This window comes from Solanum dulcamara, chromosome 1, assembly GCF_947179165.1.
Source record: "Solanum dulcamara chromosome 1, daSolDulc1.2, whole genome shotgun sequence".
Classification (NCBI taxonomy): domain Eukaryota; kingdom Viridiplantae; phylum Streptophyta; class Magnoliopsida; order Solanales; family Solanaceae; genus Solanum; species Solanum dulcamara.
Window position 1 is genome coordinate 48,021,770 of NC_077237.1, and position 14,766 is coordinate 48,036,535.

The following is a 14,766-nucleotide window of genomic DNA, read 5'->3' on the forward strand; positions in this document are numbered from 1 at the left end:
GTATGTTTCTACATAAATTACATGATTTTAAGTTGAATTATGAATGCTCATGAATGAAGCTAATTTCTATGATGAATTATATGAATTATGATTAGGGAGTTCAATATTTTCAAGGTATTCTTATGGTTTTAAATCAAATTGATTATGTATATGAGTTTTACTCTAAATTAAAGTATGAATTATGATCATGAATTTTAATTATGTTCAATATATGAATTTCATGCAAGTTTGGAAAAAGATGACTTAGGGCCCTATGTGGTGACCTAGGACCTTATGATATGAATTATGCAAGTATAATATTATAATGATGAAAGGTCAATACCCACATTGCAATTATGTTATGAAATGAGTTATTCTTTGAATTGTGAATTTTATGAATAAGTTATCATATATACTAAGTATGTTTACTATGTTACATATTCTGTGAGATTTAACTTAGCACAGAGTGGACTTGAGGTCGAGGCTCTACCAAAAGACTTAGTAGCAGCCTCTTGCCCCATAAACTATGTGCCACCATAGGTTTCCTTTATGACTTAGCTAGTGGATCTATATATAGAGTATGTACATGAACCGCCTAGCGAGGTAGAGTCTACCTTGGCGAGTAGATTCCCCTTTTGTTTGTTGTATGGCGACACAACGGGATTCCATGTTATAGCTTTCATGGTCTTATTGTCGATTATGGATCCTATCCCACATATGTATTTGATTATCATGTTATCTTATGATCTTCAACTATATCTCTTAAATGCTTTGATCATTATGATTTTCCTCATGGTTTTACTTATCCTCTTTATCATGCATATTCTTGATCATTGCATCCTATGATTTATATTACATGTCATGCCCACATACTTCATACATTCAAATATACTAACGCATATTATTGCCTATATTGTCTCATAATATAGGAGTTGAGGTTGAGGTTGAGGATTATACCCACACACATGGCTAGTTGAGTTCATACGGCGAAGTCTTGGTGAGTCCTCATCCATCGAATGTATTTTATGAGTTGTTTCTTCTTTCAAACACTTTTCATTATATTTTATATTGAGGGTGAGATAGGGACATGTCTTAGCCCCCGCCCTTGTTCATGATTAGAGGCATTAGTTGGACAAGTTTATGAATATATGTTGTTGAGTTACATTCTATTTTATAAATCATGGATTAGACTCTCTCAAAATATTTCCATATTTATTTTACCTTATGAGTGCTTTATGGTATATCAAGAGGCTTGGTTGGAGCCTTTCAGGGTTTTGATCATCGTACTACGACTAGTTCCTAGGTTGGGTTATGACAAACTTTGTATCAGAGCACAAGGTTTAAGATTTCCTAGGGTGTTCAACTTCTGTGTCACGTAGAGTCTAATTCATAGATGTGCAGTGCACCACATTTATGAATAAGAGGCTATAAGGCATTTTAGGAATCCTCACTTCTTTCAGGATGTATGTCATGCAATATATTATGTTCTAAGACCCACTTGGATTCATTTCAAGTCTCGAGTTCGTTCTAGATCTCCGTCCTGCCAATCCTCCCATCAAGGTGAGAGCTCTTTCCCTATCATTTTTCCTTTGTGATTTTCAAAAAATGGCCTCCAAGAAGACCACTGTTTCCAAGGGGGAACAATGCTAATGAAGTCCAAGGTCCTCCGGCTCCTCAAGGCAATGTCCCCTTGCTCGAGCAAGTGATACATATGGAGTTCCGGACCACGTTTACCATGCTAGCCCAAGTAGTGGCCAACCAACGGGTTGCGGCTCCTCCTAATGTTCCTACTCTTACTTTAAGAGTGAGGGATTTTGCACGAATGAACCCTCCCGCGTTCCATGGTTTGAAAGTCGATGAGGACCCCCAAGAGTTCATTGATGAGGTCTATAAAATAGTGAGTATCATGGGGGTGACTTCGGAGGAGAAAGTGGAGTTGGCAGCTTACTAACTCAAGGGTGTTGCTCAAGTTTGGTACACTCAATAGAAGTTAGAGAGAGTAGACGAAGGTCCTATTGAATGGAAGTGTTCAAACATGCTTTCCTTGATCATTTTTTTCCTCTTGAGCTAAGGGAAGCTAAAGTATTAGAGTTAATTAACCTTCAACAAGGAAATATGGGAATGAGGGACTATGCCCTCAAGTTTACTAAGCTATCTAAGTATGCTCCTTCATTGGTTGCCGATCCACGTGCCCAAATGAGTCAATTCATATTGGGGGTATCTAATTTGGTTGTTAAGGAATGTCGTACCACTATGCTTGTTAAGGAGATGGACATATATCAGCTTATGACTTTCATCGAACAAATTAAAGGAGAAAATCTAAAGAAGATGAGGATGAGAGATTCTAAGAGGGCCAGGTAGGAAGGTGGGTTCTCCAATTCTAGGATCGGTGGTAGTAGTAGTGGCCTTTTTCAACAAGGCCAAGGTTCAGGGAAGAAGTTTTCTAAAGATAGGGTTTCATACCCTAAAGTTCAAAGAGGAGGAGGTGTGAATGCTAATATCCCCTCTTTTCCTAAGTGTGCAAAGGGTGGTAAGAATCATGAAAGGAAATATTTGATGGGAATGGGTGTTTTCTATGGATGAAGAAAGATGGGCCACATGTAATCTGAGGGCTCTCATATTGCCCATAAAGGTGGACAAGGTCGTCTATAGGGAGGCCAAGTTCAACAAGGCGCCCAAGCTCAGTCGAAGGTTGGCCAATAAAATAATTAATTCTACTCTTCATGCTAGGCAAGATGTGGATGAGACTCCCAATATGGTCATGGGTATGTTACGAGTCTTTAAGTTGATATTTATGCATTGCTTAATCCGGGTGCCAACTTGTCTTTTGTTACTCTTACCTTCCTATGAGATTTGATGAGTGCCCCGAAGTATTATTAAAACCTTTTTTTGTTTTATACTCCTATTGGTGATTTGGTATTAGCCAAGAGAGTTTATAGAAGTTGTCTTGTGTCAGTCCTGCATAAAGTAATTCCATGTGAATTTGTTGAAATAGACATGACTGATTTTGACATCATCATTGGTATAGATTGGTTACATGCCGCTTACACATCTATTGATTGTAGAACCCGTAGGATCACATTTCAATTTTCTAATGAGCCTACTCTTGAATGGAAGGGTAATGATTCAGTGGTTAGGGATCGATTCATCTCATGTCTTAAGGCCTGGAAAATGATTTCCAAAGGGTGCATTTATTATATTGTGCGAGTTAGGGATGTGGATTCCAAAACTCCTACTCTTGAATAGCTCCTTATAGCTAATGAGTTTCCCAATGATTTACCCTATGTTCCTCCCCAAAAGGAAATTGACTTTGGCATAGATCTCTTTCTCAATACTCAACTTATTTCTATTCCTCCTTACCGTATGGCTCCGGTGGAACTTAAGGAGTTGAAAGAGCAATTGAATGATTTATTGGATAAGGGTTGTATAAAGCCAAGTATTTCACTATAGGGTGATCCTGTATTATTTGTTAGGAAGAAAGATGGTTCGCTCCGAATGTGTATAGATTACCAGCAATTGAATAAGGTCACCATAAAGAACAACCATCCAATTTCGAGGATAGATGACTTGTTTGACCAATTACAAGGAGCAAGTTACTTCTCTGAGATTGATCTCTATTTTGGTTATCATCAATTAAGGATGAGGGAGTGTGTTATTCCTAATATGTCATTTCAAACAAGGTATGGTCACTTTAAATTTGTAGTTATGTTATTTGTATTGACTAATGCTCTCGCTATCTTCATGGATTTGATGAATCGTATCTTCAAGCCATACTTGGACATGTTTGTGGTTGTGTTTATTTATGACATTTTGATTTACTCTCGGAATGAGGAGGATCATATGGGTCACTTGAGAATTGTGTTGCAAACATTGAGGGATAAGCAACTATTTGTCAAGTTTAGTAAGTGTAAATTTTGGCTGAAGGAAGTTGCATTTCTTGGCCATGTGGTATCCGGTGATGGGATTAAGGTTGATCCAAAGAAACTAGAGGCGATAAAGAATTGGCCTAGACCATTATCTTCTTTGGATATTAGAAGTTTTTTAGGCCTAGTCGAATATTATAGGAGGTCTGTTGTAGGGTTTTCATCTATTGGTTCACCTTTGACTAAGTTTACCCAAAATAAGGTTAAATTTCAATAATTGGATGAATGTTAAAAGAGTTTTCAAATATTGAAGGACCATCTTACATCGGCTCCTATTTTGACATTGTTCGAAGGTTCAGATAGGTTTGTGGTTTATTGTGATTCCTCACGTGTTGGTTTGGGTTGTATTTTAATGCAATATGGTAAGGTTATAGCTTATGCTTCTAGGCAACTTAAAGTCCATGAAAGAAACTATTCAACCCAAGATCTTGAACTTGTGGCAGTTGTGTTTGCTTTGAAAATATGTCATCATTACTTTCATGGGGTGCATGTTGATGTGTTTACCGACCAGAAAAGCTTGCAATAAGTGTTTAGCCAAAGGGAATTGAACCTTAGGCAAAGGAGATGGTTTGAACTTCTAAAGTATTATGACATGAGTGTATTATACCATATGGGTAAGGCAAATGTTGTAGCCAATGCTCTTAGACGGTTGTCCATAGATAGTGTAGCATATGTTGAGGAAAGTAAGAGGGAGTTGGTTAAAGCTGTCTATATATTGGCACGTTTAGGTGTGTGTTTGGTTGACTCCAATGATAGAGGTGTTCTTGTACATAATGGCTCAGAATCATCTCTTATGGTGGATGTTAAGGACAAACAAGATAAGGATCTGCTGTTGGTTGACTTTAGGAAGTTGGTTACCGAAAAAGCCATTGAGGCTTTTTCCCAAGGGGAAATGGGGTACTATGTTACCAAGGTCATTTATGTGTTCCTAATGTTGATAGGTTAAGAGAGTTGATATTAAAAGAGGCCCATAGTTCTCGATATTCAATTCATCCAGGATCCACCAAGATATATCGTGATTTGAGAGAAGTGTATTGGTGGAATGATATAAAGAAGGACACAACATAGTTTGTGGCTAAGTGTCCTAATTTTCAACAAGTTAAAGTTGAGCATCAAAAACCTGAAGGTTTATCTCAAGACATTCCTACTTAAAAGTGGAAAGATGTGAATATGGACTTTATGATGGCTTTTCCTCGCACTAGAAGACAACATCATTCGATTTGGGTCACTGTGGACCGAATAACTAAGTCACCATATTTTCTACTGGTTAAGACTTTTTATGGCACCGAAGAATATGCTAAGTTGTACATTTGTGAACTTGTGAAACTTCATGGTATTCCTTTGTCGATTATATCGGATAGAGGTACTCAATTCACTTCATATTTTGGAAGTTGTTTCAAAAGGGTCTTGGTAACATGGTTAAGCTAAGTAATACTTTTCATCCTCAAATCGATGGACAAGCTGAAACAATAATCCAAACTTTGGAGGATATGTTAAGGGAATGTGTCATTGATTTGCAAGGAAGTTGGGATGAGTATTTGACATTGATTGAGTTGGCCTACAATAATAGTTATCACTCTAGCATCCAAATGGCTCCTTTTGAATGGAAGAAGATGTAGATCCCCTATAGAATGGTTTGAAGTGGGTGAGATAGCATTGATTGGTCCAGATTTGGTAGTTTATACAATGGATAAAGTGAGGCTCATAAGACAAAAATTAAAGACGGCTCAAAGTCATCAAAAGTCCTACTCGGACACTAGAAGAAGAGAACTCAAATTTAATGTAGATAATTGGGTGTATTTGAAGGTTTCACCTATGAAGGGTCTAATGCATTTTAGTAAAAAGGGGAAGTTGAGTCCTAGATATGTTGGACCCTATAGAATAGTGAAACATATTGGTAAAGTGGCATATGAGTTAGAATTGCCATTGAAGTTGGATATGGTTCATCCGGTATTTCATGTGTTAAATGTTGAGAAAGTTTGTGGGTGATCCAAACTTTATTGTCCCCTTATAAATTATGAACGTTGAAGAGAATTTGACTTATGAGGAGATTCCGATGGAAATCTTAGACCGGCAAGTGAAAAGATTAAGGAATAAAGATCTTGCATCCGTTAAGGTGTTGTGGAGAAATAAACAAGTAGAAAGTGCTACATGCAAAGTGGAAGAGAAATGATGAAGTGTTATCCGTATCTCTTTCCTTCCACTCAAGCCTAAGGTAATAAGTTATTCATGATCGAGTCGATTAAACTCCTGCGTATTCAGTCCCTCCTATGTCATTCATGTGCATGCATGATTCATGAAAGTTGATTTTTAAAGCCATGTTTTATGTTAAGTGTGAAGTTTACATGTTCTATGCATCTTAAGGTGTCCTTATGTTCATGTGGGATTGCTAGTCCTGTTTCCATGTCTTTCCTACGCTAGTTGAATCTCATTCAAGGAAGAATGTTCCCAAGAGGGAGATATTGTAAGACCCTGTAAGATGAAAAGTCAAACAAAAGGAAAATCTCAAGAAAAGCCGACTGACCCCAAGTCTACGAATGGGTCTACGACTCGTAGGGACCTTTATAGGTCGTAGGAACCTTTATGGGTTGTAGAAGTGAGTCCTAGACATGAGTTCAAGGCTGGAAATTCACTAAGGCAAATAGAGGGTCTACAAGTCGTATGACGACTCGTAGAAAGGAGTCGTAGTGTAGGCCTTACACCCTGCAAACTACTAAGCCTCAAGACTTCATCTACGACTCAACAAGATAAGTCGTAGAGAAGATTACGTCTCATAAAAATGAGTCATATGGGAACTTCAGAGACTGTCCAAATTGTCGGTTTTCAGACCTGCAGATGAGTCACTTTGACAAATCGTAAACCTGAGAACGAGTCATAGAAATGACTCATAACAAAAGTTCAGAGACTTGTTTTTTAGGTCTTTCTTAGGGCCTGTAGGATAAGTCATTCCTATGACTCGTCGCTGCATCTACGATTCGTAGACCTAGTCGTAGGGTTGATCGATTCAAAATTTAATGAGGCAAAGTTTGGTACTTTCCCTACATTCTAATAATGAATGTGGACATTTTTAAGGACTAGATTCATTAAGTATTGTATCCTAAATACTCCTAAGCTCTTTTATTCCCTCATTATTTTCCCAAACAAACTCTAGACTTCTCTCCCAAGGTTTCTCAAGAGTTCCTCAAGCTTTGATAAGGGTTTCTTCAAGATAAAGTCTCATTTCTCAAATTCAAGTCCAATTTCAATCAAGATATGTGTGGATTGATTCATGAGTCTCTTCCACTCATGGAGCCCAAGGTTTATTTCAAAATCTCATGAAATCTCACTACTTTTAAACTTTAATATTTATGAATTATCTTGGGCTATTTCATTTTCATTTTTAATCATTATGTATGATCACTATAAGTATGTTTCTACGTAAATTACACAATTTTAAGTTGAATTATGAATTCTCATGCATGAAGCTATTTTCTATGATGAATTATATGAATTATGATTATGGAGTTCAATGTTTTCAAGGTGTTCTTATGGTTTTCAATCAAATTGATTATGTATATGAGTTTTACTGTAAATTTAAGTATGAAATATGATCATGAATTATTAGTATGTTCAAGATATGAATTTCATGAAAGTTATGGGAAAAGGTGACTTAGGGCCTTATGTGGTGACCTAGGACCTTATGATATGAATTATGCAAGTATGATATTGTAATGATGAAAGGTCAATACCCACATTGCAATTATGTTATGAAATGAGCTATTCGATGAATTATAAAGTTTATGAACAAGTTATGATATATACTATGTATGTTTACTATGTAACGTATTCCGTGAGATTTGACTTAGTACCGAGTGAACTTAATGGTAGGGCCCTACCAAAAGCCTTAGTAGCAGCCTCTTGTCCCATAAACTATGTTCCACCACTTAGCTAGTGGATCTACATTAGCGTATGTACATGACCTGTCTAGAGGGGTAGAGTCTACCTTGACAAGTAGATTCCCCTTTTCTTTATTGTATGGGGAGACAACGAGATTCCACGTTATAGCTCGCATGGTCTTATTAATGGTTATGGATCCTATCCCACATATGTATATGATTATTATATTATCTTATGATCTTCAACTATGTCTCTTAAATTCTTTGATCATTATGACTTTCCTCATAGTTTTACTTATCCTTTCTATCATGCATATTCTTGTTCATTGCATCCTATGATTTATATTGCATGTCATGCCCATATACTTAGTATATTCAAACTTACTAACGTATATTATTTTCTACATTGTCTCATAATATAGGGGTTGAGATTGAGGATCATACCCACACACGTGGCTAATTGAGTTCATACGGCGAAGTCTTGGTGAGTCCTCATCCATCGAGGACGGTTTATGAGTTATTTCTTCTTCCAAATACTTTTCATTATATTTCATATTAAGGGTGAGCTAGGGACATGTCTTAGCCACCACCCATGTTCATGATTAGAGGCATTAGTTGGATAAGTGTTTGAATCTATGTTGTCGAGTTACATTCTACTTTATGAATCATGGCACTCTCTTATGATATTTCAACATTTACTTTACCTTATGCATGCTTTACGAAATGTTAAGGCTTGATTGGAGCCTTTTGGGGTTTTGATCATCGTGTTATGACTAGGCCCTAGGTCAGGTCGTGAAACAATTTAAGTCTACAATATTTTGGGCATATACGATGAGCTTTTATGGGTCGGAGTTGGAAGTGCAGCTCGTAGAAAGCCATCTATAAATGGACTTTAGAAAAATCAAAAATTGGGCTTGGAATTTACGAGCTGATTTTATGGATCGTAGAACCATTTACAAGTCATATACACCTATCGTAAAGTAAATTCAAAGACTTGGGAAATTTGAACTTGTACAGGATGAGTTAGTTTTATGAGCCGTAGTTGATTTTATGGGCCGTGGATGGACCTCGTAAGCCAAAAGACCTATACTCAGAAATCTTTCCTGATCTTTATGAACTCCTATTTTACAGATCATAAATTGATCAATGGGGTCAAAGACGGGTTTCATGGATCAATCATCAGAGTTTTGACATTTCAGTACTTTCATTCTACGAGCCAACAAGATAGGTCGTAAATGTTCTATGGTCTGTAATTGTGTTTCATGATTGATTTCAGAAACTCAAGATTTCTCCTCTAATTTCTACAGATAGTGTTCTACGGTCCGTAGATGAAACCACAAACCATAGATGTCGTTCGTAGATGTCTCAGACAACTTTTTAATCAAGGGCTTTTCAGTCTTTCACCTTTTTTATTATCTATCTACATCATTTTGGACTATTTTAAGTGGGATTAGGGGATTTTTATTAGCGTAAGTCTCTCAGTCTCCCATAACTCACCCAATTAAGATTTCTTCTCTCTCAAATTTCCTCTTAAGAACCAGAATTGCAAGCTTTACTCTTCAAGATTCCAATCCAAGATTCAAGCTAGGGATTTTCATTGCAGGTGTGTGGTATTGCATCAATGAGCATCCCTTCACCCAATGAGTCTTAAGAAAATCCCAAATTCTTAAAGTTCTATAATTCTCCAAACCTAGTGTTTTTATGATCTTCATGGATTCTTATTGAATATCAGTTATTCTTTGAGTATGATCTCTAAATTGCATGCTTTCAAGTATAATTTCATGTTTTCAATGATAATTTCATGAACCCATAGCATACAAGTTTTTTTTATGACCTAGAATTATGCTATTTCACATGCATGTCTATAATTATCAGATTTTTATGATTTTAGATACTTTTAGATAAAGTATCTTTCAATATATTATCAATTATCATGATTTACAATACTTTCAGATAAAGTATCTTTAGTTATTATTAGTTTAAATCGTGATTTAGGAGCTACTCCATACCTACCTACCAGTTTATCAAAATTACAATATTATTAGATTATTACTATATCAATTGTATGCATATTTTCATGGGAGTAATTAAATACTTAGCACCAAGCGAACTTAGGGATGAGAAATTTCGATCAGCGGCCGTGATTAGTAGCAATCTCTACTTCCCAAAACTACGTGTCACTGTAGGTTTGTCCAATTAGACATTAGCTTAGTGGATCCACATTAGTTCAGACTCATGCCTTAATACCTTGGCAAGTATATTGGGTTCTTTTGGTTGGGAAATACATCATACTTCATGTTGTAGCTCACATAATTATGTGTCAGTTAATGATATCTCCCACAGTCAGTTATTAGTTTTTGCATGATCAAGTATTTCAGTTTATTCAGTATTTCAGTTCAATTATCAGTTTTCATGTTATTTACTTGATCATTGCATCATTAATTTTTACAAGATTTAGTATGTTCAAATAGCATGTTCATTATGTCTATTCCTCATGCTCAATACATTCAAAGTACTGACCACATACTTTCTTCCTATATTATTTTATAATATAGGTTCTGATGGTCCATATCTAGCGCGCAGTTAGTGCTATCTCAGATCAGCTCATATCTAGTTTGGTGAGCCTTCATTCTCCAAGAACGGTCTATCATTTCATGATTTCAATAATTTATTTTCAGTTTTCAAATTTTGGAGTTAGTTAGGGGCTTATCCTAGCAACTCATTTATGCTGTAGAAGTTCAGAATCAACTTTTGGGTCATTTTGGATGGTCTCTTCTTAATTTGTGAGTTTGCAAAAAGATGCGGGGATCTCCTGTTTGCGATTTGTTTTGCAACAATTTTTGGTGGTGACTTTTTTTAATTTGGGAGTACATAAGGTTGCTGCTTTCATTTTTTTTTAAGGGGGAGGAAGAAATACCATTTTTTTCTTTGTCTATCTTAATAGTGTGTGGGGTTATTGGAAACCATCATATGATAAAGTTGCTATAGTGGGGGTTGGAGGTGGGGTTGTATGTATTTCAACATACTCCGGTGGAAATTGAAGAATTGCAAGTTCCCTTACAACTGACGTTATGTTGCTATAAATAATCTGAAAAATAACTTATAATCAGGTCATTGTGTACACCAAAAATATTCAAATATCTTATATGTACTTCTGCGAATATGCAAGTACAAATATGTATCAAATTATCAAGAATAAGATTTATAATAACATACAGGGTTATTGACATCGCAAATCATGCATGCATTTCATCAAGTACTCATATCGAGGATGAACCTTTTTAGTGTCCTAATTGAGCAATTTGGAAATTCGATTGAAAGCCTTGACGATAATTTTGGATTGCCTTAAAACAACACTCATACAACTAATGCATAGTAAGAGGCATACCGTAAATTCGATAATATTTTTCACTGTGTGTCATCTTCTTGGTGATACTTTTGGGCAGGTTTTCAAAAGCTTTGTTTCCCTATAGATAATTCATGTACCGACCACTCTCGATCAGGTTAAAATGGAGTTTTGATATTGTTACATTATTTTTCACCGGAGAGAATAAAGTAATCCATGTAATACAAAAATGTTATTTTTAATTCATCATCATCATTATCCAATCATATATGTCAGTAAAGCAATGAATCAAAACACATTTTTTTCACCTCCAAAATCAAGTATCCTATTTGGCTCTTCAATGTTAAATTCAAAGTCCAACTCCTCGACAACACAATTTAGACTAGATATGACAAAAAATTTCCTACTTGTAAAACGTAGTATATCCTTATTTAAATGTATCAAGAGGGCATCAGAAGAACTACCCTGAAACTCTCAGACCATAAAACACCTAAAGAGTTGTGGTTGAACACAACAATTGTGCATGCGTGTGTATGCAGCAAAACAAGTGCTTTCACAAAAATGCTTCAATTGTGTATCGGTAAAACTTCCCCAAGCCCGCTATTATTGTGTTATTTGTGTAACAACACATGTGAATAGAAAGTTGTTGGACATGAAATAAAACTTCAAGTCTTCCTAAATAAAATATATTACTATAAAAAGACATGAATAATAATATATAATATACAAATCCATAAATATATTTCATATTAATAACAATGAACAGACTCAATTTAATATATAAATACAAAGAAATAACTAGGATCGGGTACTTTCAAATACATGATACAAATGTATAATAATGAATAAATACAATTTATTATACAAATACAAAGGTTTACCCTGGACCTAATCTATCCAAGATAATTGATAGCAATGTATAACCATTAACTGATAGAATTGATAGCTTGATACAAAATATGATCATGATCATATACGCTACATTACCTTAATATAAATACACATTATATACATTAATATAAATTGTATGCATGAATACATAACTATACTAGACTAATATAAATGTTTATATATATAGTACATACATCAATAACAAATGTATAAATCATACCAGACACATTGAAATACATTAAAACAAAATTTATTTCATGTATCAGATACACTTTGATAAATTTATGGATACCGCCAATTCTTCGACAATATTCTTATCCTTCAATCCAGAATCAACATCTTTTTCATTAGAAAATTCTTGCTACTGAAAGCAATTTCTTTGGCATTATTTTTCTTTATTACATTGCTCACATTTTTTAAACCTTTAGAAGGATCACCAATAACACTACTAAAAAAAAGGTGAAAAAACGACACAAAAAAGCGACAGACTGCGTTGCTTTTTTGGTCAAACTCGACGGAAAAGCGACGCAGTCACTTCCATCGCTTTTTTGCTCAAAGCATTTATAAAAGCGACGGACAGAGTCGTAAAAAGCGACGGACTCCGTCTTTTTATTTATTTTTAAAAAGTAATTATTTAATATAAAGCGATGGATAAATGGTCGCCATCCATCACTTTTGTACTTGGTGTTCTTAAAAAATTCCAGAAAAGTGACGGACATAGAGTCCCAGTCCGTCGCCTTTCTGAAAATTTGTTGACAGCAAAAATCTGCAGTTTCTGCTGCCCACCTGCAATCAAAATTCATTTCATTTCATAGCAATTCAGCTCATTCAAACACAAATAACAATAAATAAAATACATAATAACAAACATAATTAAACACTTAAAACGAATAAAGTTATAATTTAGAACGATTTAAAGTGCTTCAAAGTTAACAAAAAATTTCAAAATGTTCATAAACTAGCATAGGGAACCTAAGGACTATTTGTTATGTATTCATCACTATCGTCGGATTCATCCGGAGTGGACCCTCTTGAACAACGGGGCGGAGGCTGACGGGTGAGGTTGAGCACTTGTTCTTTAATTTGTTCAACTTGTTCATTCATATGTTTTTTCTCCTCAACCCTTTTTTTCTTAGATTCCGTCAATGCGCGTGCAATTTTTGCAATTTGCTCAAACATTGCAGTTATCTGAAACCAAAATGAAACAATGTAAATAATTCACAATTTATAAAGTTCACAACCTAAGTTCAAATAAGTAAATACTACCACAAAAAAAATTGTACTTGAAAATTTTGGCCTAAATTCAAGTTTAAAGTTCTAAATTCAATAGAAGTTATGATTAAGTTCTAAGTTGTAATTAGAAGCCCTAAATAAGTTCTAAGTTTCTAACTTCTAATTAACTTCTATTATTACTTCTTAAATCTAACTTTTAACTTCAACAACACTTCAATTCAAACTAAAAATATACCCAAATTTACAATCTAATTTAAAAAACCTAATTCAACTAAAACAAAAAAATCTTCATTCACTAATTCACATTTAAATATCCAAACTAACAATGTTAATAACATTATAACTTCAAAAAACACTTCAATTCCAACTAAAAAAAAATCACAAACTAATTCACAATACTCCAATTCAAAGTATAACCCTAAAATCAAAACTATAACTTTTTGTTCACTAACTACAATCAATGTTACAAATTAGCTATGTTAACAACATATATTCAACAACATAAATAAAATAAACTAACTAACAATTCAAAATTTTCACAATTTACAAAAAAATAAAACCCTAATAACTAAGTTTAAAAAAGGAGAAAAAGAGAAGAGAGAGAGGGAAGAACGAAACGAGTACCTCAGAGAGGGGTAGGGACGACGGCGGCGGAGCGACAGCGGGCTGCGGCGGTGGTGGAGATGGGCGTCGGGGTCGGGGTATGGGAGAGGGGATCGATCGAAAAGAGAGAGAGAGAAGGGAGATATGAAGTGAGAAAAATAAAAGCGGTTGTGACTGATATAAATTTGGGGGCGACGGACAGGGTCGCAAAGTCCGTCACTCTATTTTAAAAAATTGACCAAATTTTGAAAAAAAAAGTGACGGACTAAGCGACACAATCCGTCACTATTTTAAAAAAAATAAAAAATTATAAATAATCAAATAAAACTTTATAAAAAAATTATAAATTAAAAAATTATAAAGCGTAGGACTCCGTCGCTTCTTTAAAATTAAAAATAATTATTTTTATTGGGGCGACGAACGACGTTGCCTTTTATATTAAATAATTAATTATTAATTAAAAATATTTTCCGCTCAAAAATCCAACAAAAAAGCGAGGAATTTTGAGTCACTGTCCGTCGCTTTTTAAATAAAAAATACAAACTAAACAAATAAAAATAAAAGCGACGGACGGTGTCCTATTGTCAATCGCCTTTTAGTATCAACGTAGTCCATCGCTTTTCTGTTAGTCGTTTTTTCACCCTTTTTTAATAGTGCAATTATATCACTATGAAACCATCTCAGACATACGAGGCTGAAGCTATAAAAAATCTAATCTAAAGTTAGGCAAATTACTAGTTATTTTTTTGTGTGAAGTGTGGTCTTGTCAAGGCTAAACATCAAACATTGTTACCTAAAATTTGTCAAAGTCTACGTCAAACATCTTTTTTATTTAAGTTGTGGCTTGATGACCAATTCTAACATTTTTTTTAATGAAAGTTATGCCCTTTGCAATATCAAACAGACATAGAATGAT